Consider the following 27,605-nt stretch of genomic DNA (forward strand, 5'->3'; position numbering starts at 1 on the left):
TTTTGAATGAAACATATTTTTATTCATCAAGGAATCATTAAATTGATCAAAAGTGACAGTAAAGACATTTTATAATGATACAAAAGGTTTCTATTTCAAATAAAAGCCGTTCTTTTGAACTTTTTAGTAATCAAATAATTAAAAAATATATATAGGCTATTATGGTTTCCACCAAAAAAGGACAAAAATGAAGCAGCACAACTGTGTTCAACATTGATACTAGTTGTAGAAATAAATGTCGCCCGATCACCAAATCAGCATATTAAATTGATTTCTAAAGGATCATGTGACACCGAAGACTGAATGATGCTGAATAATCAGTTTTGCCATCACAGGAATAAATACAATTTTATGATATATGATATATACTTAAGTATTTAAGTAATATTAGTTATATTTCATTGTTCTCTAGTTATATTACTGTTTTTACTGTATAATAAACACAGTCTAGGTGGGCATAAGATACTTTTTCCAAACACATGAAAAAACTTGTAAACCCCAAAGTTTTGAATAGAAGTGTATATTATATTATGCTAAATTATATATTAGCCTATATACATTGGTCTGTCACAAATTCATAACTGTAATGCATATCTGCATGCAACATAATCTGATAATGTGATGATGACCAGCAATAATCACCACAGCAACAACAGGTGCATTGATTTTTATAATGCCGATAAGTGCTAAAACATTATTGATGAGTTGAAGTAGTACTAGGTGTAATTTATGAGACGCATTCTCTGATAGCAAGGCATGAATTACATCACAGTGCTAAGATCAGAGTTCAAATGGCTAATTTAGCTTTTAATTGAAATCAGTGGAGTGTAGTCTACCCTGACAGCATTAAGCGCTCACGGGCCCATGGGGCTGCCATAGACTTTCCACACTTTATATCCTCAATTTACACCATCAGTTAAAGATGTCTCCCAGCATCTCATGATGAAACTCTTTTATAGACCATGTTTGGTTCTTATATTGTCTTTAAGCGAAGATTTCTGGGCAACTTCCCAATGATAAGCATGAATGCGTGGAAATTGCATGGTATGAATCAAACATCAAGTGTATTTGCATATGCCGATCAAGTTTAACTGCAAGCATGCATATATTGCATTACATGACAGAGGGAAAATATGATTGCTAAATGTGCATGTGCCAGTATGTATTGTGTCGGAGAAATGGTCTAATTTTAGTGCGGATTAGAGATTGAGAGAACGATGGTGGAAAAAGAATAGAGGGCTCGTCTCTATCGTTCAGTACCTGTCAGCCTGTGTTAGCGGTCAGAGCCTTCCGAGAAGGGCTCGCGTGAAACTGTCAGTGCATCCTCTCCACCTCCGCGTTCTGTCTCTCCTCCTCCTCCTCCTTCCTCCCTCCCTGTCCGTCCCTCCCACCCTCATCTCTCTCTCTCTCTCTTTCTCTCGCTCTCTCTGATGTGTTCTTACAGTGTAAGGCGCAGCCAGTGAGTGAAAGCCCAAGCACCCTCCCCAACACACACAAACCCACCGCTTACACACATACACCCCGCTTGTGTGAACGTAAACACACATACACACACCACAGACGCGTGTGGTTGACCGCACCGGGCTCTCGGCTATGTGTGAAGACGCGCGGCACGCCAAAGAAGCAGCACTACTGAATCTGACGCTCGCTTTGTAGCAGGACCGCCAACCAGATCGCATCGAAAAACCATCCTCCTACTTTCTCTCTCTCTCTCTCTCTCTCTCTCTCTCTCTCTCTCTCTCTCTCTCTCTCTCTCTCTCTCTCTCTCTCTCTCTCTCTCTCTCTCTCTCTCTCTCTCTCTCTCCTCCCTCTCTTTTCAGTTGTACTTGTGTGAACAGAGCTGGAGAAAAGGAAATACCTCCCCCATCTCTCTCTCTCTCTCTTTCTCTCTCTCTCTCTCTTTCTCTCTGTCCTATGGTGGGATAAACAGTGAAAAGATGAGCCTGTGATACAGCACCAGACCTGAGTGACCTGACAGCTCAAACTGTGAGTACACGAGTCTCATACTTTCACTTCTACACCGGCACACCACTCCAGCCTATCCATACAAACTCTTTTAATTGTTGTAAGTCGATGATATTTGAATCTTTAAAGACAGGTGTGTTGTAAACGACTGCTTTTTAACCTTTGATAAAACTCTGCGCTTGGTCGTTTAGATTTGCGCTGAATGATTGGTTTCATTTATTTTGATGAAACAAATATCCTCCGGCAATCGCGGCGCTTCGTGAATTTAAGTGGCACTTAAGGCATCCAGAACTGCGTGTGGAGATTCGTAGTCGCGTTTTCTCACATGCGTTATTCAAAAGTACACCTCGCTCTTTATTTATCCCAGAAACGGGGCACTTATCTGTTATGATGTACCTCAGATCCTTGCATTTTTATGAGAAGGCAGAGAGTCAAAAATGCAAGGACATCATCTCAAAGAGTGTCATCCATATTCATTTCTTTCTTCATTTTAATTCAAATGGTCAGTGTGAGAAGTGGTGCTGTTTACTTTGAATACTTCAGACTTTTTTTTTTTTTTACCTTTTGAGTATATCTTGTATCTTTTGTTGTTTTAAGGATTTTTTTTGTGTCACATCTTGGTGTGGATTTCACAGCTAAATATAGAAAGAAATATATCAAATATTCTGCAGTTTTATTGCGTAACTCAATTTTGAGTGAGATTCCTTTTGTATAACTGTATTCTTCTTTGTTTTATCATTTGGCTATGTAGTGCATACGCCTTAACTGTGTGTTACACTGTAGAATGTTTTTGTGTGTGTGTTTGAGTGCTGGATGAGAAGAAAGTGAGAGGTTTGCCTCCTCTTCGGTTGACCGGACGGAGAGTGAGAGAGAAAGAGATGCAGACAGTGAGACAGAGAACAGCGCGTCACATTCGGCTTGCTTGTGACGGTTTGCTCAAGCAGTGTAGCATAGCTGTCAACTGAAGCGGGAACACAGTGTTACCCTTAGCCTGTAAACAGTTAGGTAACAAAGTGAAGTCTTTAAAATGGATTTCAGGAGTTTTTTTTAGGAAGAGTAATCTTCTATGCAGAAGCGAGTACATATGAGCATGATTTATTTTTAATTTTTATTTATTTAAAAAAAGGTGAGTGGTAGGGATAAGCTAATATAGTCTTTAAGTAATAACATTTTACCAAAAAATCTTTTACATTTTTTTTTTTTTTTTGTAGATTTCCTGAAACGGAATGTGTAAATGTATAATTACTGCTGTACATATGCGGCATCAAAGGATAGACTGAAGAATAGTTTCTTCCTCTTAGCTGTTCACATATGTAATTACATTGGTAATAGCTAGTTGCTTTGCCTTTCTCTACTAAACTTTGCACCTTAATAGTTATATAGTGTATATTCATAGTCAATTCTGAAAGGCATCTTTATAATACTGCACATCATTTCATTTTTAGTACACAGAGTTGTACTTTAATATACATCTTATAGTCTAACATTCTAATCTTTATTACTGACTATTTGTCTGTCTATATAGTGTATTTATTATTCACACTTCTGTCTCATGTTGTTTTTGCACTGCCTGAATCCATTTTACATGTACATAAAGGGTTGAGAAACGATAGGCCTATATATTCTTTATTTGACAATAGTTTTTTACTTGCCCTGTCAAAATTTACATTGGCCCCATTTTTAGCAACATATCAGGAATAAATATTCAGAAAATGCTTGTAGTGTGCAATAATAGCTAGAAAAGTACAGCTCTAATACTTCATAAATGGGTTTGCTGGAAAAGTGTGGAATAATGTGCAAAGCATTGCTGATTTGTTTATAATTTTGTAACCGAAGTCATAATTCTAGTAAACGACAATGTTACCTTCTAGTACATGCTTAGAAATTATTGGAACATAAGAGTGTAAATACTGGCACAATAAGATCAGGAGTTCGCTTAACCGTCCCGAAACTCTTTTGCCAGCGGCTCATCCATATTGCAATAAAGTACTTTACAACAACAACAACTACTATGACAATTTAATAGAAACCAACATCTTCTGGCAGTTAATCGAGCTCTCCACCTTTTTTCTCTCCTGTTCTCACTTTGCGGTGTGTTTGCGCTTGTGTGATTTCACCATTAGGCTTGACTACTGTGCCGTTTCTCGATATGATGACAATTTCCTGCTGAGGTGCATGTCAAATGAAAAATGGTGTGAGATGTGTGAACCACATGGTCAGAAAGGTTCACAGCTTGTGAATGCAGATTTCATTCATCCATGTGTTACCAAAGAGCGTATAGCACTAACATGAAATGAGCTTTTTAGCAAGCTTCCTGATTTCAACGTAAAATTGGCATGTTACTTAACTCCATCCCAGCGTGAGACTCTGGCTTTTTTTGTTGAAGGATTTTGTGTTAAATGCTCCTGTCAGAATGAGCTACATGGAAGTAAGCATCTGTGTAATAAATGCTAGTGATGGATTTTAGGTGAACTGTATAAGTTCTTTAAAAAGAAGTGTAACCAGTCAGAAAAATAAGCATCAATGTCAGAGTATACATCGCAGGTATGAGGCTCTATACATATCACTTTATTGGCTTTTGAATTTACTAAAGACATAAGGTAAAACTCTATATTGCTTTTCAAAGACCTATCATTTAATGTGTGCTCTTCGCTTTTCAAATCGCTCTTACAGCCCTGCAGTGAAGCGCATGTTAGGGGTTTGACAGGTGAATCATTTACATGCATTTACAGATATTATAGTAGTGGAATAAAGAATTGATTGCTGTTGTGTAGGACCATTAAAATACATCATGAAGTTTATACTAACAAAGAATGTCAGAATTGGTGCCAAATCGAGTAATTATATCACTTTGGGGACTTGGACTGGCTGTTCTTACAAATAGTGTTTTATTTTGGCAGTAAACCAGTTAAGTTGTGAGTGACTCATTTGCTAAACTAAATTATTTATGCAAAGTGATTTTAAAACCTCTTATCTGTAACTATTTGTTTTGTGAACAGCATATACAGTATATAGAACAGCGTTTGTCTATCTGGGGTCCAAAAAATAGCCGGTGTCTCAATGAGAAAAAATCTAGAATTGGACAGAATGCTCATTGAAAAATAATGGCAAGCAATATGAGGCTACAGCGACTGGCTATTTTTACAGCTGCCTGTATTCCAGAAGTATATATTTATTTATTTTCTCCACAGGGATTTAAGCAATTCTTCAGTATATAGATAATTCAGGAATAAGTTGTAAACCTTGAAACCAAAACAACCAGCTCTACATTCCAAAATTTGGTTCTAAGATAAACTTTTTGAAAAGTCCAAAACGGCAATATACAATATGCAAAGTGCAATGTACAATATAAAACTACTGACTTTGACAAAGACTATAAGCACAAAATTACAATATATTAGAAATTGTTAAAAACAAATTTATACTTCTCATGAACTCTTTATCATTGCTTAATAGCCTCAGAGCTAATGGTTGGTCTGTCTTGAAATATTTGCGCATTATTCCTAAAAATCTATTTCTCTGTGGAGAAAATGAATGAGATTTTTTCACCCTGCTGAACAAACACCCTCAGTATGGTACCATAAAGCAGCCTTTTTTTCATTTGTGCGTGGGCATTTTCTGTGTGCTTTTTGTTTACACATTTTTGTGTGTACATATGACCAGGATTTAATCTGTCATATCCAATTTATTCAGCCTTTTCTGTGGTCTGTCTTCTGCTTCATGGTGATAAAAGGGTGGTAAGGTGGTACAATGTTCCTGTGGGAATGGAGGTTCAAGTCCAGTCTGTCATGTCTCGATTCCACACCCTCTGTTTTCTCTCTCATTTTGCTATATACCATCTCTATCCATTCAGTATAAAAGGCACAAAATACATATATGTACATTCATGCTTATATGTATTATGGTATATAATATCAGCACTGTATAACCTTATATAAATGAGAATGCTGAAGGACAAACATAGCCCTTCCTTTCTGCGCAGTACATAAATCACCCAAGTAGTGTGAAAATGCACATGCGGATTATCTGTCATCATTGAATTCACGTATTGACAAATTGGAGCCGTAGCCATATTTGTTTGTAATCTGAACCTAATGATGTGTTGGCTGAATGCGGTCGGGCTGCGTTAGTCCAGGGTTAAAGGGAACCACCCTGACCTCACCTTGGACCCTTCGCTGTCACAGTCGCCTGGCGAGTGACTGATGCAGGACTAAAGGACCTACTTGTTTATGTTCAATGGAGAGCTTTCTCTCCCGTCTCCCTGTTTATTTATGAGCCCCTCTCATCCAGCCTGAGCGAGGGGAGATAAATCTGTCACACTCAGATCTACTACCGCTACAACCCACCCGTGCACACCAGCTAACTCACACTCTCTCTTTAGTTAGGTTAGAGTACATGAGGACAACATTTGCTTTAGTTTTTTGGGAACTAATTGATTGTTATTCGTAATAACAGAATATATACTCTAAATATTGATTTGCCATCTCACCGAAGGCTCCATGACAGACCTCCATTGGCTATTTGTGTACAACAGACGCTAATGCTTACAGTCAGCTGAGCATTGCTTTTGTTTCTATTTCTCCTTAAATATAGTTTAGAGAGGACACATGATTTATGTGTTTGAAGTTCAGAGTGATCGGTGGGTCCGGAAACAGTGACTCATCTTCTTGTCATAACTTGTCATGCTGCTCATATTTTTGGATGGAGCTGCATTAAAGGCCTTCTGTTTGATCATCTGTCTATTTAGAAAGGCACCGGAAGTGCTGTCACTCACAGCATTGAGCACCTGTTACAAATATTTGCAAACATATTTTAATGGAAGGTGGATGTTTATTTATATATTTTATATGTATTTTTTTGTTGTTGCAATGATTGTGCAATTTAGCTAGAATTGGAGATGTTTGTGTCACTAAAATTATGTATATTTATATATATATATATATATATATATATATATATATATATATATATAATTTTAATAGCACAAACATCTCCATTTCTAGCTAAATTATATATATACTTCCATTCAAATGTTTGGGGTCAGTAAGATTTTGATCATGTTTTTGAGAAATGAATACCTTTATTGCAGGTGCATTGATCAAATGTTACAGTAAAGACATTTATATTGTTACAATAAAAAACAATCACTTTTAAATAAATGTTAATCAAAGAATCCTGAAAAAAATATCATGGATCCCACAAAAATATTAAGCAGCACAACTGTTTTCTAGCCTGGAAATCTAGAGACACCCTAGCGGCAGCAAATTTTATTTTGCAGCCAGTGTCGTCTAGCAACTCTCCGTTGGCTTTCGAGCTGGAAAAAACTCTAGTCCTCTAGTCTAGTCTATCACATCGTGTATAGAGTCGGCGGGCGGGCTTAACATAATGACGACAGAGTTGCGACGGTTCCCTGCTACTTGAAAACAAAGAATGGCTGCTGCTGGCGAACAGCGGTCTTTCGAATCGGCTTTGGCGACGACTCTGGAGGACTTGGAGTTAAGCTTTTCTTTGAGAAAAGAACAAAGAACGGCACTTAAGTCATTCTTAAAAAATGAAGATGTGTTCGTAGTTTTGCCGACCAGATACGGCAAAAGTTTAATCTATCAACTAGCTCTGCTGGTGGGAAAACGCTCTGGTTGGTTGTAGCTCTGTCCTATTGTGTGCAGAGGGAATTTGAAAGACAACCGTTTATCCCGCCCCTCGGATTGAGCCCTGCCAATGGTGAGTTCCCAGACCCAACATCTTGATGTGGGTCTTGCTTGCCAGGCTAACTGTTTTCACCATTGATCACAGGAATAAATTACATTTAAAATACACATAATTCACAATATTACTGTTATTGAGCAAAAAAAAGCCACTTTGGTGAGCACAAGAGTTCCTTTAAGAACACACAAAAAAAACTTTACTCAAAGAACTAGGCTAATGCTAACTCTAACAGACCAAACTGTGCCTCCCACATTTGTTTAAAAATTTTAGCTGGCAGATGATGTTGTCGCTGAGATTCTTTTCTCATTATCAGTCATTGTTTTCCCATCAAATTGTGAAAGTTTAAAGTGAGGCAGGCTCAAAGGAAAGCTTTAAAAATGCATCTAACAGCAGCAACAACCTTTGGCGACGTGTGTTGATGACAGCTCTAGTGTAATCCCACAGTATTCAGCTAGGCAACATTTCCATATGCGACTGCCAAGACCGTAGCAGTCGAATCCATGCCCTCCAAGGAACGGCTTTGATAGTCAGACTCACAGAGATTGTGTGGTCCTAGACTGGATAATGCTAGTGCTATCCGTGAGACTCCCGAGTAAAAAAATAAATAAAAAATAACCTCACAATGCCGGTTATGAAGTGAGGAAGAGGGTAAATACTGCGCACAGTTTCATAGAGAGGGAAAACATCACAGCAACACCTGGTTAGGGGTCATAACTTTTCCAGTAAATGTACAAACTGCGTCCTTAACGGTAAATAGGAGCTGAGAAAAGAGGGACCAGTGTTCGGACTGTGCCTCTGAAACGCCCTGACAAAAGACAGCTTAGCCAACAATTTCCTCTCCTTCACAGAGTGGGGAAATAAAAAAGCAAACTGGCTGGGGGAAAGACTAGCTTTATCCACAGTCCTTTTGATGTTGGATTTTGTGTGTGTGTGTGTGTTCAGAGCACCGCTGGTCCTGCGAGAGCATTGGTTATCATTGTGTGTCAAGGGAGGAATACGGTCGCCTCTGGCCCCTGAAGAGACACTCCTGCGTCACCCGAATCCACCAAAACAGGCAGAAAAGCTAGTTAACACGGCAGCCGTCGCGGACACACAGACCATGGGCATTAGCGCATGCTCTCTCTCTCTCTCTCTCTCTCTCTCTCTCTCTCTGTGTGCCGGGTCTGGTGGCAGTGATTAGAGCGCTGTGGAAGCCTCTGTAATAAGGACGGGCTACGGCTTTTGCGCTGGCATGATCTGCTGTGCGGCCGTGGCGGGTATTTTAGAGGGCTGCAGCGGGAAGATAGGGAGATTGAATGGGGCGGGGGGGGAACTGTCCTGAGGTAAGAGAGAAGAAAATGGGTGAACTGGTATTAGTTGGTAAAAGAGCTGGCACGAGCGACTTGGAAGGGAAATGCACCAGGTCGACGGGCCTAATGGCACAATTATCTTCTAGACCTCTACACAACTCATCTCTATTCTGCAGTGTCCTGTTTGTTGTTATCAGTGGAAAAATCATTGGCATTTACACTTCAGACATGCAAAGGTGACATCAGAAGCTGTTTGAATGGGATATAAACTTTGTTTGTTGGTAAGATGGGTGTATCCACCTTATTTTAAACATGAGCGTGGATGCAGCCATTTGTAACTTCAATGTGCAAATCTTCCCGTTTCATTTGCTTTCAGTAATTTTAGCTGCTAAGTAACAGTGCGTTATGCTGCTTGAAATCGCAAGCTGGTATTTGCTTTCAGGTTATTTTAATTTATTATCATAATCATTAACATGCTGGTTTGTAGCACAAAGAGTGTTAACGTTAACTGCATTTTGTTATTCTTCTAATTATTTACCTATTAGCGGCTAATGAATCGGAAGTTGCAAACATTCACTCCAATGATTCTGGTACTTCAGTGACATGGTTAACGATTCTTTTAGTACATCAATCTTCACGCACATCAACAATAACATTTCTTTGTGCCATTTTTTTCCCCCATCATCAACCATGTTGGAGATAACTAGCCTATTGCTGCTCTGTACCTGTTGTTGAAGTCCCAAATACGGTGGAAAGCCAAACGCCGACATGTCTGGGTTCACAGAACCATCCAGAGGCACACACAACTCAGTTTATTACTCAGTAAATTTCACAACCGCCTCAAAAGCGTGTCAAACTGGACATGTCAATGAGCTCTTCGCTGATTAGCTCGCACAACAACACGCCACGCGAATTTCATGCGTCATGCGAAGACTCGTTTGAGGCAAAAATCGCGTTTGCGTTAATCGCGTTGTCCAATTTGCGTCATTCGCATCGCCTGGCACGAATTTGCGTCTCTTGCCGTCTCTCTGGATTGACTTAATATGTAATCTTGTGTAAATAATTTAATTCGCTTTTGGTGTGCACACACCATTAGAGTATCTGTAGTTGACTGCAGACACAACTCAGAAAAATGAATAAGGAAAATTGTACAGCTGTAGAAAATGGTCAATTCAGTCATGCAATTGTAATGCAATTTTCTAGTTTGATTTGAGCTAAAACAGCAAAAACATGTATGTTATCATTGTTGTCTGAATGTATCAGTTATTTGAAATGTATGCTATTGAAGTGAAGTCTTCAGAATTGGAGATTTTTGTTTTTCCCCATTCAAGTGGATAGGTGTACATAAATGCCAGTTCCCAACATAGAAAATAGCTGCCTAGTTGCATTACTAAGGTTGCAGCCAGGTAATCAGGTTTCCCTTAAAGGGATAGTTCACCCAAAAATAATTGTTTTATCATCATTTGCTCACCCTCCTGTCATTCCAAACCTGTATTTTGTAAAATATTGGTAACCGACGCATTTTGTTGACCACTGACATAAATTGTTTTATCCATTGTATAAAAAAAAACAACAACAAAAAAACACTATTTTGAGACATTTATCAAAACATCTACTTTTATGTTACACGGGAAAAAGTCATACATATTTGGGAAGACATCAGGGGGAGTAAATTGACAATTTTAAGTTTCATCGCTTTTAGAGGGTCGTTGGACATAATCTGCCATGTCCTTTTTATCAATATATAAAGATATAAAGGTGTGTTGAATTTGTCGAGTCACACCTGTGAGCTGTAAGTGTAGCTTAGCACAAGGGATGACAGATGGCCAGGTTGTTAGTGAGTGCATGGTTTGACCCGGCCCAGCATGAGGAGCAGTCGACTGACAGCGGCCAGTGCAGATCCCATACTCCACTGGACCACCCCTTTCCCGCATGGCAGCCAGGTCTGGCCTTAAACACTCCCGAGACCCGCACTTACTGTTCCGAACATTACACGTCGATGAGAGGTGAAAAATGGACAGTGTGTGTGTGTGTTCACTGAGACAGAGACAGAGACAGAGAGAGGTGTCCAGAACAACAAAAAAAACAGCCACATTGACTTAACACATCCATGCTAACACATGCTGACAAAACACAACAGAGAAACAAACACTGACCAAATGTACACTTTGTATATGCGCAAGATGGGTGTGTGCGTGCATGCGTGCGTGCGTGTGTGTGTGTGTGTGTGTGTTGGTATCGATTTATTGTGTAAAAGCATGGCAACATAAGCCAATCATAACGGACATGCTTTTGTTTGCATTTGAATCAGGAACAAGAAAAATCATTTGAGTTTTTCAGCAGACAGACATCTTTAAAAGACATTATATGATGCAAGAAGCATTATTCACACATTTAAACCATACACTATACATTTTAGCACATCTTTTTGCATTTCTGTTCAGGAGTCTAGAAGATAAAACGGGCTAGATAATTACTTGACTAGACACTTTTGGAAGGTTACCAAGTAAAGTTTAACCAATTCATATGCAGTCATTAATCATGTTCATTAAATATACTATATGCAGAGCACAACTAAATGGAACCTAGTGCAGGGCTCTCTAGAGATGCACAATATATCGGTACCATATCTGCTATTCGCTAAAAATTGTATGTATCTGTATCAATCACTGTTGATATGAATGATATTTAATGTACTGTACATGCTAATCTCCCCAATTTGTAGGTGTAAATTACCTGTGCTGTCGTCTAACGTTCCTTTGTTTTTTTGTTGTTTTTTTGCTTTTGACAACGTATTTTTGCACTATACACTTAAACACTAAAAACAAAAATTATTTATGTAGACAAAATACAGTTGGATACAATTTTACAAAAATCTATTTTGTAAATAATATTTATTAGTTTATTTGTATCAGGGTTATAACTATAACTGAAACTAACTTATTTATTTTTTAAACCAACATCCGTGAACAAAAGCCTCAATATATCTGGTAAATCAATTACAAGCAGGTCATAGTCTCTCCATAGACCTCATGGTTTTTTCTTCAGGATATTTTTAGCTGTAGCTCTTCCTATAGCTGTGGCAGGTAGCAACTGCAGCATTATTAGCAGTGGTTGCATCACTGGCGAGAGCTCAGAGTTCACTACCAGTCTTAAACAGTATTGTTGATATAGTGATAGCCCTAGTCACAATAGGGATGGTGATAGTTAGCCGAGGTTCTGCCCTGGCTGGCTAGAGGCTGTGTCGAGCAGCAAGGCCCTTGTGCCTGCTCTCCCCATACACTGTCTCTGCACGTGTGCTTTTATTTAGCAGGAGCTGTCATCTCCCATAAACCCTCAGTGCGCTTACATCCATTGCCTCTGCCAACTTCTCTGCGTCAGGCACACTTGTTACAGGAGAGAGAGCTGACAGCTCCGGTCCAACTGGCCGCTCACTATCCCTGGAGAGAGAGAGACAGGGAGAGAAAGAGAGAAATTTGGTAGCATGTATTAACCCGTAGGCCAGAAATATACCTTATGTAAGTACGCAAATGTAAACGGTGGCCTGTTGTACATATACATGCGTTTTTGCGTCGCTCTGGCGGTAACAAACCTCGTTACTCAAGGGACGACAGAGTTATGGTAATGTTAGATGTTCAGGTAGCTTTCTATAAACATGTTGACTTTAGCTTATTTGCTCAGCAAGATTATTTTCAAAATATACTGCTGTACCATGTCAGTAGTTGACCTTAAAGAGAAAGTTATCGTAGAAGATTTGTTTTTGTTAACGTATGCTATACCGCCCATAGTGAAAATGTTTAACATAGCATGTTAGGACTAACACAATAATTAATTTTGGCTGACAATATAATGATTGTCTGTTAAGCCTTGTCAGTGATTTTTCGTATTTAACTATTCTGTTCTATTCTATTCTATTCTATTCTGTTCTATTCTATTCTATTCTATTCTATTCTATTCTATTCTATTCTATTCTATTCTATTCTATTCTATTCTATTCTATTCTATTCTATTCTATTAATTGTATTATCCAACACTGCTTAATTGTCCTATGTAGGATCAGGGGATGCTGGAGATTCTATTCTATTCTATTATCCATCTATTATACAAATTGCTTACATTTCCTATGTAGGGTCGGGGGGATGCTGGAGATTCTATACTGTTCTATTCTAGTCTAATCATCCATCTATTCTACAAACTGCTTCATTGTCCTATGTAGGGCAGAGGGGATGCTGGAGCTTCTATTCTATTCTATTCTATTCTATTCTATTCTATTCTATTCTATTCTATTCTATTCTATTCTATTCTATTCTATTCTATTCTGTTCTGTTCTGTTCTATTCTGTTCTATTCTTTTTTATTATATTATATTCTATTCCATTCTATTCTTATTTTATTCATCTCTTCTCCAAACTGCTTAAATTTCTATTCTATTCTATTCTATTCTATTCTATTCTATTCTATTCTATTCTATTCTATTCTATTCTATTCTATCAACTGCTTAATTGTCCTATGTAGGGTCGGGGGATACTGGAGGATCTATTCTATTCTATTCTATTCTATTCTATTCTATTCTATTCTATTCTATTCTATTCTATTCTATTCTATTCTCCAAATCGCTTGTCCTATGCAGGGTCGGGGAAATGCTTGAGCTCATATACAGTATTATATTAATTACATTACATTCTGACTGATTCTGGCCTTATTGAGTAAAAGGCATAGCTTACCATGTTCCTCCGTGCAGTCAATAATTGTCTTTTGGTAAAATGGGTTGGATCGAGAGAGAACGAGTTATTCAATCGAGGGTAATGTTTGATGGTCAAATGGTACCCGTGGATTGCTCTACAGATAGATGTGGTCAGAGACTGCCAGTGTTGAATTCATCAGCATCTCATCTCAGCCACATGAAATGGTATCATTTTCGTGCACATGTAGTCACGGCCACATTCATGCAGAGGTCACTGTATATTTTGCCTGAGTGTAAAAAGCACAGCTAGGGAAAACTTCTCATGTGTCTAAAACGGCTTCTTTGGTTCCTTAGCAGCCATGTTTGCAGGAGCTAAATAAAGAAAGCGTGTAGGAGTGAAGCTTTCAGGACTTTGGAAAGCTTTGGAGCGGCTCCCACCAGGGGCCAGATACCTCCTCTATGTCAGTTAGCCTGCTGGTTAATCATCAAACAAACTAAACACAGACAGAAAGCAACAAAAAAAACCTTCTCTTCACATTTTGTCACGTTCCAGTCTCCTGTAAGCCCTCGAACGGACAGAAGATGAAATGCATGAGGCAAGGCGTGCTGACAACGCGAGGACATCCTTCACATTCGGCTTAGCGTTTCCATGAAGTTACAGCAGGTTTGAATTCAAATCATTGTACGGTCTCTGTTGAGTCCTTCTCCGCAGGGGCTTTCCTTTCATGTGTTCCTTCCAGTCCAGAGAAAACCAGAACACTTCTTTTTTTTTTACGTGGTGAGATAACCAGTCTGCCTCGCTCTTGGGTATGCAGAGAGAGTTTCTGCTGCTTTAGTGTGCATGCTGTTTACTTTTAAGTGAAGAGTTTTAAGTATGCATTTGCAGACTCCGGTGACAATACATTATCAAGTAATTTTTGCTCTGCGCCCATGCTTGTTTGAGTGTGACATTTTCAAGCGTCAACATGGTTTAAATTCAAACTAAAACAATGTCACTGCATGCGGAGTAAAGTTAATGAGGACGCTTTGTTTTGTTTCAGAGCAACTTGCTGACCACCTTTACAGGACTGAAGAATCAGGATAATACAATCCACGGACAGATAATTACAGCACAACCCTGATCGCAATGCTAAACAGAAGACCTTTATTCACTACGGCTCCAAGCTGAAAATCCATAAATCACAACTGCTGTCACAACATCACTATACTCTATATCGGTTTTAAAATCCCTGGATTTGACATTATCCTGTCTTCATAATAGCAAAAGATGGCAATATCGTAGAATCTCAGCATGTGACTTCACAGTTGTAGGCTGTGATATTTAATTATTTATTTACAGTTTTTTTATTAAACTGAACACATTTAATAAATAAGTAATCTATTATACAGTGGTTGGTAAACAGTCTCAAATGCTCACCAGGGCTGCATTTATTTGAACAATAATACAGCAAAAACAGTCAATTGTAATGTATTCCTGTGATGGCAATGCATTCTATTTAAATAAATTGTACTATTTATATATTTAACTTTATTATTATTGTAGAAATTAGATGTGACTTACAACCGTTTGGATGTCTATCCTTCACAGCCGTGTTTTTAAAATCTCACTCTGACTCTGGAATATCTGATATGCCGGTTAGATATAATCAAAAATGTTCTAGTGTCTTCTGATTATGACTCTCTTGCTTTTTCAACGGTCAGGACAAAGACTTATGCGGATGAAACCTTCAGTTTTAACCTAATTTGAATGGAAAAGTTTGAGCTGAATTGATTTAAATCAAATTACACAGTGAAAATGCTTTACCACTGCCTCATCAGGACAGGGCCTTGTCTTTTTCTCTTTGCTCTGTTCTTTGAGCTGTCATCAGAATGTCAAATAGAGCTGTCTTACCCATCACTGAACTCTTCTCTCATTGTTCTGACCCGTGGAATAGATTGTCTTTGAAAATAACATGATTCCATCTGACCTTCCTTATAAACCCGCATGTAGACACTTGTAGTGCACATCAGGTCATGTTGGACGTTGTAGACGAGTCTTTTATTGACATGGAAAGGGGAGTACTTGGTCGTCAAGCGGAACGCGTGACTCTTGTTTCTCCCTGTGTGTGTGTGTGTTTTTGGTACCTTCATGTACTCTGGCACTGTGCAGCCCTGGCCTGTAGCCGGCTATGGGACAGGCCCGTCGTGTGGGGAGCAGGAAGCACCCCACAGGCCCTGTGCTTCAGTACCAGCAGGAAGAAAGGAGATTCTGCACCTGCTATTGTGCAAATCCCCGCCAAGCTCCAAAGCCAGAGTCCTCCTTTTGTCCTTGGCCAACAGTGGCTGTGTCCCTTACTGTTGGGACGGGACGTGCAGGTGCTGCCGGGGCCGATCGCAGTGGTTGTACATCATTGATGTCAGTCATCGACGAGTGCCCTTTTTTTCTCCTCTCAGGCATCGATTTGAAAAAACGTCAAAGTGGAGCCCAAGATGTGATCAATGGGAGCCAGGACCCTCCTGGAATCCCATTGCAGGCTGGGAGGAGAGAATTCCATGGCGCCGAGAATTCTCTCACACCTGTATTTGGGTGTCGACATTTTCCGAGTCTGTTCGTCTTTGCTCAGTTTGTTTGTTTTAGTTCACTTTGGTTCTGCCTTTTGTTTTTCTCCCCTTTATCTTAATTGGGTAGAGGGTAAATGATAATAGTACAGAAATGCACATTTCCAACATCTCTTCAGTAGGAACTGAGTTAACGGAAGTTTATATGATGGCGAGACTGAGATGTTCTTTTAAAGGGTTAGTTCACCCAAAAATGAAAATTCTGTCATTAATTACTCACCCTCATTCATGTCGTTCCAAACCCGTTAGACCTTCGTTCATCTTCAGAACACAAATTAATTTATTTTTGATAAAATCCGAGAGCTTTCTGATTTACTTCTAATTTATTAATGTGATGGCAAAGCTACATTTTTAGCAGCCATTACTCCAGTCTCCAGTGTCACATGATCCTTAAAAAAATAATTCTAATATGCTGATTTGATGCTCAAGAAAATATTGCTTTATATAAATGTTGAAAGCAGTTGTGTTGCTTAGTATTTTGTGGAAACCATGACATTTTTTTTCAGGATTAATTAATAAAAATAAAAAAAAATAAAAAGAAGAACATTAAATAGAAATAAAATAATAATTTGTAACCTATTCTGATCTTAACGGTTTGTGTGGCGCATTATTTGATTTGAAAACCTGTTGGAATGTAATGCAGGTTTTGCAAAGAGCCAGTTGTAGGACAGCTAAAAACTAAATTGGAGTCTTAAAGGTATTAAAGGTATCAAAGTATCCAATTTATCTTAAAGTTCAGAAAGATGGTGGGAAATGGTTATTTACGGCTGTATAGCTAAATTCCTTAAGACCTAAGGGGAAAACATTATGAAAAATGTATGATACTCTTTCATGAAGAGAAACCCAACTGGAGGTTGTTTTACTTTATAGTATTTAATCTTTCCTTTAATGATATTTAACACTTAGCCTTTATGACTTTATACTGAGCGATAATGCAAGTTTTAAAATGACTGTATTCTAGACGAGGACCCTGCACACTGGCATTTCTGCCTTTCTACTTGGTGCTCAGATCATGTAAAGCAGTTTGTTAATGGCTTTTAGTCTCTGATTTGCATTTATATTTGGAGCAGCTCTTTACAATTAGTGTAAGAGTGTGTGTGGCAGGTAGCGCTGAAATCGGTCTTGAGTTCTGGATGAGGGGCAGGGCAAGAAACTTGATCAATCTATCTGAACTGCTTAGGGTGCAAAGAGTCTCACAGTCTCTCTCTCTTTTGCTCTCGCTCTTTTTTTACTAATCGATAGCAGATGTTATCACAGCTCATCAGCTGTGAATAAGTGACGTAATAGAGGTCAGGCCACCGAGGACTTCATCTATTTTCGCAACCAGTTCAATGACAAGTGTTGATTGAGACACACATGTTCAGCAGCATCACAGGGTCTGACTACTGTGTGTGTGTGTGTGTGTGTGTTTGTGTATGACTTGGTTTACAATCACAGTGCAGTGAGGGACATGGAATGATTATACTGAAAAATGGAGTTCTGTTTATCAGTGAACACCACGTTCAGCATACAAGTAAGAAAAGTTAAAGAGACAAATGCAGGCCAACCGACACAGAGCAGCAATGCGGTAATGGAGCCACAGCTCGATATTGTAGAGGAAGAGAGAAACTATAAAATCGGTGAATAGGTCCACCTCGAGCGGGACCTTGGAAATGGTACGGAAATCAAGCACAAGGCAAACTAATAAAATTCACCCTCCAAGCACAAACGTTACCCTGCTTCGCTTGTCTTCATGGGAGCAAGCCGGCAATATCGTAAAACCTCAGAATGCTGTGGTGAGGTCATGTTACTGAATTGTGCCGTTTGGAGATTGAAAGGAATATGCAGATTGCATGTGTGTAAATGAAATAAAAGGAACCAATCTGATCTGCATTTATTTTGTTTTGCTTGATTTTTTTTCTTAGCATTGTTTTAAATTCTTTTATATCTATATATGTATATAATTACTAATTACTGTTTTCTATTTTAATATATTTAAAAATGTAATTTATTTCTATGATGTCAAAGCTGAATTTTCAGCAGCCATTCCTCTAGTCTTGATCCTTCAGAAATCATTCTAATATGCTGATTTGGTGCTCAAGAAACATTTCTTATAATTTTCAGTGTTAAAAACTGCCATGCTGCTTAATATTTTTGTGGAAACCGTGATAGTTTTTTTATTTTTATTATTCTTTGAAAAGAAAGTTCAAAAGAACAGCATTTAGCCTAATTAAAATACATTTGCTTTGATTTTGATCATCTTAATGCGTCCATGAAAGCATTTTTGTAAATGTTGTAGTCTTGTTGGTTGAGGCTGTTTTATCATTTTGAAAACCAAGACAATTTAATCTTTTTAAAAGGGTCACAGGATGATGATCAACTTTCTCTTGATGTTTTGCCATAAAATAGTTCAGTGTACTATCAAAACATGCTGCAATCAGATCTCGGGACCCAAAAAGTGTTCCATTCGTGGCCCGTTGTGAGTCCGCTGCCTTGTCACTGTTTGGAGTATTGAGTTTGCTGTTTCTGGCGGTCAGCGGGGTTACTGGTTTTGCAAGTCAAATACAGAAAGGTGAGGATGTGCTTATCTCTGGCTGACAAGTGCGATCTGTGTCAGAAATGGGTCCAAGGTGTACCCTGTGCTCTAGCTGCCCCGTTCTGGAACTTACACTGATTGACACTGGCTTGGCACAAACTACCCAGCTTCCTTTTTGCCTTGAGCCCTTCTGGCCCAGATCAGTATACACAACTACACTGCGCAAATAGACAAAATGTGCTTTTTTAAATGAGATTCTCAGTCATCTGGTTGCACTTTGCCATTTTGCACCACAAATAATTCAGCTGCTCGTTATTTTAATAAACAAGAGGTAGGACAATATATTATCGCTCTGAAGTCACAGTGAAATATTTGTTTGTTACCTTGTCGATCCACAGAGGTGGTCGAATCGGTGGTAAAGCCACATTCTATTAGGTTCAGAAGGCCTTTCCTTCACTCACTTGGGGCCAGTCGCCTGGCAAGCTTAATACAAATTGTAATTGGGTGCCATAAATCGTGCACAGCGACAGACTAGGTCAAGGCCCAGAGACAAGATTACTAAAGCATTACGGTCAATCAAAAGAGTCCTTGAATTGGAAGATTTTAATTAGAGTTTGGTTCTTGTGTGTGTGTGCGCGTGTGCGCCGTGTACTAATGCGTCTCTCTCGTTGTTCTCCTGAAAGTTTGTTGAAATTTGGGGAACTGAAATTGGAATCAATTAAATCCTCAGCGCTGGAAGTTAAATGCCAATGTGGATGCTAATAAAATGTCTCGGCTTCGGCGGTGTCAGTAATACAGTGATTAAAAATGTATCTTAATTGGCAATATTCATACGATTCACTGCAACGCTTGGGTTAATATTGGAGACAGGGAGACGTCCTCGGAGTGCTCCTCATAAACCCTCGTCTCCTGTCTCTGCCGAGAGAATATTTGCACGATGAAGGGTTTGGCTCTGTTAAGCCCCCTCATGTCTTAATGGAGCAGATCCCCCTAATCATTCTGTAATCTCTTTTAGGCTAATGTCAGCAATATGTTCACAGAATTATTGCTGATTTGGAGCGCACTTTAAGATTGGGGAAGGGAAATCTTACGCTCGAGCAAGTGAGCTTAAGAAGTCTCTTGACAGACGAAAGGTAAATCTTCCATCGTGTTTGTTTTCCTCACTCGATTTTACATTCATAATAGGTTAAAATCAGCTCATTGATTCCAAAGTGCTAAGAAGCTTACTACTAAAATGTAACATTTGCACTAAAAAGTTTGAGTTCAGCCCTTGTTTGTGGGCGCCGTTTCCTCGAGGGCGACTTGATCCAGTTTGCGTGTCACATGACAATATCAAAAGGCATCGTCTAGCTTTCAATCAGCAGATTTCCAAGCATCATAATGCAAATGTTAAACAAACATGCTCTGAGGTTTCTGAAACGGCTCTGTTCATAAAAATGCATGAGTTCCCAATGTTATGCTTAAGGATCAAACTTTGGCTATTCGCCAGTTCAGTCTCGATGGCAGTGGCCGCCCGTCAGAGGAGGAAAAGTAGGATGAGCTTCCTCAAAAACTATTCAAAATAATGTAACAATCAGAGTGATGAAATTAAACTGTCCATCCATCCATCCATCTTTCTATTTTTCTCTTTATTTCTATCTATCATTCTATCAGTCTTTCTTTTTCTATCTATTGTTCTTTCTAGCTTTCTTTTTATCTTTCTAACTTTCTATCTGTTGTTCTTTCTATCTATTGTTCTATCTATCGGTTTTTATATCTTTCTTTCTATCTATCTAACTTTCTATGTTGTTCTTTCTATTGTTCTTTCTATGATTTTTGTATATATTTCTTTCTATCTATCTAACTGTCTTTCAATCTATTGTTCTTTCTATCTATCATTCGTTCTATCGGTTTATCTTTCTATCTATCGTTCGTTCTATATATATATTGTTCTTTTGATCTTTCTATCAGTCTATCTATCCATCAAACCATTTATCGTTTGTTCTATCTATTGTTCTTTTGACCTTTCTGTCAGTCTATCTATCCATCTATCCAAGCATTTCATTATTATATTAATATAATTTGATAAATAAAGAATAAAAAAAAAGATTCTATTGTACAATTTTAAAATATCAGGTATGATCTGAGTATGGGAGCAAAGAAATATATATGATATCAAAACTCACTGTTATTAACACTACTGCTAGCTGGAATACTTGTACGCAATTGGTGAATGTTTACAATTTACCATATTATTATCTGTGACCTAGCAATTATGGTGTTCGTGCTGCTCATGTGGGCATCACAACTTTGAGTTTAGCTTGAATAATTTCTTTCTCTTTTTTTTTTCTTGCATGATATCCTGTTTTCTCTCGATTATCACAATAGAAAAACACCAAAATGGCCAAAAATTAAATATAAAAGGTAAAAGTCTATCAGTAACTTCAGAAGCAGTTTTGATGCTGGTGTCGTCTTTTCCCCACACTTAGCTAAAAGTTTCAAAAAGTCATTGAGTGGTGTGTTATTCACACATGATTTGGCCAAGGGTGGAGGAGAGGGATGTACCCTACTTTGTCTTGAGCATGTCGGGCTGTCAGGGTCTCTCTCGCTCCGTCTCCCACCTTGCCCAATGAGATAGCAGGTGTGGGGAGAGGGTTCCCAGAGGACTCCTGTAGACAATCGGCTACATTCTCTCCTCCTCTCGCTGGCTGACACAGGCAGTAATCCCCCCCCGTCAGACAGATGTGAAGTGAGGAGAGGTAAGCATCAGCACACACGCTGGACACATGCATCATTCACCTCTATGGTCTCCTGGCCATATATTTAATTGGTGAGCTGCATCAGGTGACATTGCCATACGTTTGCATTCCCACTGCTGATCGCACTCCCCCAAGTTTCAGAGAGAGAACAAGTTTCATTTTGCTCTTTCTAAGACATTAAAGTGCCTTTATTTGCTGCATGATTGATGTATCTATGAGTGGTGGTTTGGTTATTTGTCTCCAGGCATCTACATTTGTTAATATCAAGAGTTTTAGATCTAGCACTTGTATCATTGCTTTCTCAAGGGCTATTGGGTTGCTTATTCATGAATTAGGATATTCATGTGTGCCTTGCAGGGATATTTAAAACATAATAGCATTTTTTAAAGAATGATGAAACCTACTTCTGCTGAATTTAAACAGTGTTACGTTTGCGCCACATTTTTCTGCTCCTTGATGTGTGACAGTAAACTATTCTTACATCATTTCCTAACCAGGCGACAAGTTTCCAGCGACAAGCAATTTGTCTGTCCACACTGAACGCGAGACTGCTGCGCGATGTGAATGAGGGGTCAAGGTTTGTCTGGTTAGTGTGGTTCAAATAGGTAGATGCAATAATAACATCAATTCTGCTGTCAAAATTAATCTTTCTCTGTGGACAACAATTCAAAAGTACTCTCACTTAAAACATAGTGTATGTATATATATATGTATATGTCACACACCTCAACGGCACTACACTTCCCAGCATCCCTCATGTTTCCCACCTGCACACTCTCAGCCATCACCTGATTACCTGCACGTCATCAATCACCATGGACACTAACTATCATCACAGCTGTCGGTCATTGTCTCGTTATCATCTGTATATCTGTGCAACAATAGCATATGTATATATATATGTATATAATATGTGTGTGTATGTATATATACACACACACACACACACACACACACACACACACACATATATATATATATATATATGTATGTATGTGTGTGTGTATATATATATATATATATATATATATATATGTGTATATATGTGTATATATATATATATATATATATATATATATATATATATATATATATATATTAGTCTTCAAAATGATTAGTTACTTGGCAATGCTTATTATTGTTCATTTTTTCAATTCCATTTTCAAGGAATTCATATGTAATATTTTCAGTTGTTATCCCAAACCTTGATAGAACAAGCTCAAGGATACAGACTGACTTTGGGTTTTAGACTTGAGATGAAACTAGAAGAAAACAGTCAAAAGAGAGAGCAGGGTAAATTTCACAAAAGGGAAACAGAAGTGGGATATCGGTTCTGTGTCGATGACACCTCTCGAAAGCATTTCATTCATCAAGGGGGAGAGGGCTTGAGCCTGTGTAAATTGCTGCAGATAAAGGTACAAACCTTGAAGAATTGGATTGTGAGGGGAAAGGATTTGAATTCCCCTCTGGTGATCGGTGCCGTACATGAGTCCGCTTTCGTAGCCCGTGGCTCCTGTTGAGCTTTACCGCAGAGCTGTTCTTTAGCTCACTGTTCTTATTTCACCTGAATACACACAGCTCAACATACAGCAGGCATGATCTTTGCCACAGGGCCCTTTTTTGTTAAAGGAGCATATCTTACACTTTTGTAGAACTTTATTATTTTACTTTTTTAAATGGATCTTGAACACCATTTTTATTTTATTTTCTTTTCTTTTATAATGTTCTCTGAGGTCCAAATATAAGCAAGCTTTAAAAGACAAAAAAAAGAGTACATTTTGAAGTAATAGGCTATTTTTTTATCCTCTCTATGACCCTCTCTCGTATTATGTGTGGTGGTAATGTCTGTCTGTTAGCTTACAGAGATAATTCACCAAAAAAATAAACATAAAAAGATCGATGTGCAGATTTAAAAAAAACTGAAAAAGCATTGTGCCGTGAATAATTTAAAAATAACTTTTTTTAGGGTGAGCTATTACTTTCATAAACTCATGATCGTAACCATTATGATATGCTGCTTAGTTTTCATAAATGGTCTTTGTGGACTGGAAAGGGAGGAAGCTTTGCACTGGGAAAATTAGTGTATGTCTACATAACAGATGTCTCTTTTAAACTCTTCTTTCAAACGAGCAAGGCGAAATCCTGTTTTCCTTGATATGCCCCATTTTAAAGCTGAATTATCAAATACGCTTCTAGTAATAAAGCACTCATGAGAGCAATGAAAGAAACTCATAAATGTTATATGAACCTATAATGTTTCTCCATCTCTGATAGCTCCCACTGAGGTAGCGTGTTTGTGAAAGAGAGCCATGGGATGCATTGTGGAAGTTGCCTTTTTGTTTCCTCCATCCAGACGCCCATCCTGTTTGTCAGCCTTTCTGCGCCCGTCTCACACTTCCAGAGGAAACAAAGTCTTTGCATTAAATCCCCTCTGCATAGACGAAGACAACCATGATGTTTAATTCATTTGCTTAGAGCCAGAGGACACTCCTTGTAAAATTCTAGAGTAAAAAGAAAATTTGGGAGAAGAAAGGAAAACATTTTTTCCCTCTTATTTCCCCTTAGCATGTATGTGTGATAGGAATGAAGGCACAAGGCAACAGAAATCAAGAAAGGTGAACCGACTTAATGAGCTGAATGGTTGAGGAGGGGGGGGGAAAGAAACAAATAAATAATTCAAGTCAAAGTCAAAGAGGAAGAGCGGAGAAGGTCGTCTCTCACCTCTCATCTGTTTTTGCTTCTCTTGTTCAGGAGAGCCGAGAGGGTCCAATGCTCCAGCGACGTCTAGCAGCAGCGTCTCACTAATCAGGCCTTGATTAAACATCCATTCAGAGAGGCAGGGATTAGGGGAAGTCCCCTCGGAACCGGCTTGCTAGACTGAGAGGGAAGGGAGGCAGAAAAGTTTTTGATGTGTCAGTCATGCAGTCCGGTCATTGTTTGACTGCTTCCACCTCCCCAGCCGAGACCGGCAAACAGTTCGTTCGGAGCCACAGAGAAGCAATGCAATGGAAGGGCAACACAATTATGTCCATTCAGACGCTCATCCCTGGAGCGCCGCGTGGGCCTCGGAAAAGCTCCGAAGCACATGCGGAAAATCTGTCCAAAACGGGGTGACCCAAAGGAGAGTGCCCTGCATGCTTTGTCGATGAAAGTTATCCTGCCCTTGAATAGCAGAGAGCAAAGAGTATGGTTTTAAAAGATACAAGATCTTAAACGGCATGCCTGTTTATCTCCTGCTCCCCATCATTGATTTGGTTATTGGCTTATTGTCGAGCATATTGTCGAGCATACCCTACCAATATTTTTTACTGACCCCATTTAAAAAAGCAGCATATTTTTATGCTTTTTTGCAGCATATTAAATGTCCAAAATACATTTATGTTTTTATTACATTTTATTTGTAATGTTTTTTTGTCAGATTTTATTATCATAAAACAAAAAATATTATATATATATATATATATATATATAACACAGACACACACACACACACACACACACACACACACATAAAGTGTATACATGTGTGTATATATATATATATATATATATGTATATGTATATATATATATATATATATGTATATGTATATATATATATATATATATATATATGTGTGCGTATGTGTGTGTGTATATAAACACATTATATAAACAAAATGTTATGTTAGATGCAATTAATTTATTTGACAGCACTAATTATAATAACATTATAAATAAAATATATTTATGTATGTATATTTAGATTTTAAATATTTAGAAAATTATTGTTGATTGTGCCTTGTTGTTGATCCCTGGTTATTATGTTATTTTCATGTGTTAATTTCTTTTGTGTTAACAGATCTTTACAGTGAAGATTTTTTCTTTTTTAGATTTGAACTTGCCCTACCAATAGTTTCTCTCAGCCAAGTACAAAAGTGGTGTTATTTTTATTTTATGTTAGAGTCTGAAAATACATATATAACTTTCAACAACCATTTATTATTGGAATTCTTGTGACTTTATCATTAGTATTTCTACAAATGGCTGAGCAAACATAATTTATTTTGTTGATTGTGCTGTGCTTATTGTTGACCCATGGTTATCATAAATGTTATTTTTGTTCATTTATTTTTAATTCATCTCTCTTTTTCTTTTATTTATTCATTTAGTCAAAAAATAAGTTTTTGAGCCAACAAGTTTTAATGCCCTTTATCATATTTACCTGTGATATATTTAAACTGTGCCTTTTACAGACTGAGAGATCTCTTTTTGCAGTTCAAGGAAAATTCTTGAAAAGGTTAATGTTGCCAAAGTCGAGATCTCACCCACCAGTGCTCGAGAGGAAAATGGAGTTCATTGTTAATGATCCGCAGAAGCATTTAAATCACACAGAGTTAAATTAACTTTATGCTAGCTCCATTTGAGTAGCACTGCATAAAAGTAGGAATTAAGCCAAGGAAAGCCTAAACACCGTTTTTACTTTTTAGGCCATCTAACCACATTAATTTATGTCAATATGTGGGTTTTCACCATCTTAAAGGACTATATTCTTTAGTAGAACATATTCTTGAATCTTTCACATTTTTTGATCTCAGTAAAACAAGTAATGAATAAAGCATTTCAGGAGGAGATCCAGGGGACAATGTAGCTCTTAACACACATGACCTTGTTCTGTTGTTAACGATGATAAGCATGTTACGTTCTGACTCGTCTGTCACAGCGGATGTTAGAGTTATTAACTGGATGTTTCTCATGTTATTAAATGATTTATCTAAGATCTGTGGAGATCTAATTAAATTATATGACTTCATCAATCAGACAGAGATGTTTTAGGTCAAAACTATTGCCGGGGGGGCTCATATTTGCTTGTGCTTTTTGTGCGAGGTGGGCTATTATATAGAAACGAGTGCGTGTCAGAGTATGACATTGCTCTGGGCCCTTTATTCTGCTTGTTACAGTGCTAAAGTATTTCATTTATTCAGCGTGATTCTTGCTGAGAGCTCATTTTTTTTCTATCGGAGGGAGAGAGCGACCGGCACAGGAGGGGCGTAATGAAATTGCCCAAACGTACTTGCATCTCAGAAATCTAATCCATGTCTATTGTTTATTATTGAGAGACAGTCATTATTAAATGTACAACTTTGACATCGTTTGAATACCAAGGGCAGGTTTTGGACCCTTTAAGCTGATGATTGCCCCTTTATCCAATTTGGAGGTGGTTAGATGGGGAGAGAATTGGTAGTGTAATTGACAGAGATTGCTGTAGGTTTCAGTGCTAATATGCTGGTTGCTGCTCACAGGTCGTTTGTTTCCTTTCACGGCTGTGAGAGTAGGTTGAAGAAACTTGCTCTGCAATAAGACACTGGGAAGGCTTTTTTTTCTGTGACCACTTTATACTTTACATAGCATTTGTCAGTGTTGGGGTAATGGATTACAAGTGACATTCATTAGGTAATCAAATTACTTTTTTGATGCATCTAGTAAAGTAACGTATTACTTTATAAATGTACACATTACTTTTCAGTTCAACCCTTAAATGAATGAATGTTTCGCCAATCATTATTAGATATTCGGGTCTTTAGCAAACCAGATCTGGCTATATCTAACACGAATGGATCTCTACCTGTCGCGATATTATAAAACTCTCCTGATATTAGAGTAATAAATACAGAAGAATAAAATACCATCTTTTATGATGGTACCATCATCACCATCATCACTGATGATGATGATGTTTTATACCATCATCACTGTCCTCGTCAGAGCTCATTTCCCAGTGCATTCTGCATCTGGCTCATATTGGCGATCTCAAACATATTATCAAAACTATCATTTTCAACATCTTCAAAGTCAATATTTAGATCGCTGACAGCTTCTTCACCAGATCCACCATCAAGTGACCGTGACACTAATTTGAATGCGTTCAGTACTTGGTCTGCTGTAAATCGCTGAGTCATTTCAAGTTTTGCTGATGATACCTTTTCTTTTGTTTTCTGCCTGCGGTGACATTGACACAGTGAATGGAAACTGGAGCTTTCAAGCTTAAAAATAGCAGAAAAGCTCCATACTGATTACTTATTCTGCATATTCCGAAGCCATATGATGCAAGAAACTGGATGAATTATAATTT

The 27,605-nt window shown here is 38.1% G+C and overlaps 1 protein-coding gene across 7 annotated transcripts in view; it reads left to right on the forward strand.

Annotated features, from left to right (window-relative positions):
- Positions 1-1,808: 1,808 nt before the first annotated feature.
- Positions 1,809-27,605, forward strand: part of rbfox3a (RNA binding fox-1 homolog 3a) — a gene marked incomplete at its 3' end in the record, with an annotated part of 409,261 nt that continues 383,464 nt past the window's right edge. For all 7 annotated transcript variants that reach the window (XM_082153001.1, XM_082153006.1, XM_082152997.1 and 4 more), the window contains exon 1: positions 1,809-1,986. The remainder of the gene's footprint in view (positions 1,987-27,605) is intronic.

This window comes from Leuciscus leuciscus, assembly GCF_965113295.1.
Source record: "Leuciscus leuciscus genome assembly, chromosome: 21".
NCBI lineage: Eukaryota > Metazoa > Chordata > Actinopteri > Cypriniformes > Leuciscidae > Leuciscus > Leuciscus leuciscus.